This window comes from Austrofundulus limnaeus, unplaced genomic scaffold (genome assembly GCF_001266775.1).
Source record: "Austrofundulus limnaeus strain Quisiro unplaced genomic scaffold, Austrofundulus_limnaeus-1.0 Scaffold26, whole genome shotgun sequence".
Taxonomy (NCBI): domain Eukaryota; kingdom Metazoa; phylum Chordata; class Actinopteri; order Cyprinodontiformes; family Rivulidae; genus Austrofundulus; species Austrofundulus limnaeus.
The window spans coordinates 1,013,534-1,014,684 of NW_013952428.1; positions in this window are offsets into that span (position 1 = coordinate 1,013,534).

Sequence of the window (1,151 nt, forward strand, 5' to 3'; positions counted from 1 at the left end):
CCCTTACAGCTCTGTCACGAGCCAGAAAGGCGCTTTTGCGATCGGAGGGGGGAGGGGCAGTGTTGAAGCGACTTTTCAGCCGACATGTTTTCCAAAAAGCGACAAACCAAGAGACTTTTAGAAGCTTCCGCCTGATTTTACAGCAGGATATAATTATTTACTGTAATGTTTTATTTCCTCTGGTACTGTCTCTGTAAAATAAATCTCTGGACCCGGCTGTGTTTGACTCAGGCTGCAGATTAAATTTAAGATCCTCACTAATTTAATTTATGCAATGTGGATCTAATCATTGAAGTCATAAAATTATTTTTATTTCATTGAGTTGAATTACAGTTCTAAACATATTTAGTGTTTTTCTCTCCCCCTCCTTCTCATCTCTCCTATAGCTCAGATCACAATTATTTTTATTTTTTCCCTTCAACTTTATTTGTCAAAACAACATTTACAAGGAGACTCATGGAACAGTATGAATTACAGAAGATAAACAACTAGATAAAGCAAAAATTAAGAAAAAAATAAGCAAAATTAAAACAAGGGTTTAGGGGTCCATAAATACATTAAACATAAAACAGATTTCAACAGTTTAATAGCAAGTTTATTGTCAGAGTTTTAATTGTTCGAATATAGTGTTTAATTTAATTGTTAAAAGCAGTAAAACAAGGTTTCCTTTCAAAATATTTGGAATAGTGTATATGATATTTAGCTAAAACCAGTAATAGATTAATGAGAAATTAAGTCCAATTAGTGAGACCCAGATCACGTGATGACGTCACCTTGCGACTTCTAGCTACTTTTAGGACAGCCAATGGCGACTGCAGGGGGGAGGGGTAACAGAGAGCGGAGGGACACTGACGGACGCGCGAGAAGCTAAAAAAAAAAACCTAGTAAAAGTAGTTAGTTAAAAAAATAGTTCCTGTTTACGTTTGGAGCGGCATAAAGAAGGCTGAAAGAAGCTGTGACGAAAGAAGATTCGTGTGTAAACAATGAAAGCTAGCTATTAAAATATAAAAATGTTTAAACAAAAGAAGAAGAATCTTGTTAGCCAAATAAAAAGAGACCTAGCTAGCAGCTAGCTCCGTCCGTAGATACAAAACTGAAGACACCTGGCGTGTGTGTGTGTGTGTGTGTGTGTGTGTGTGTGTGTGTGTGTG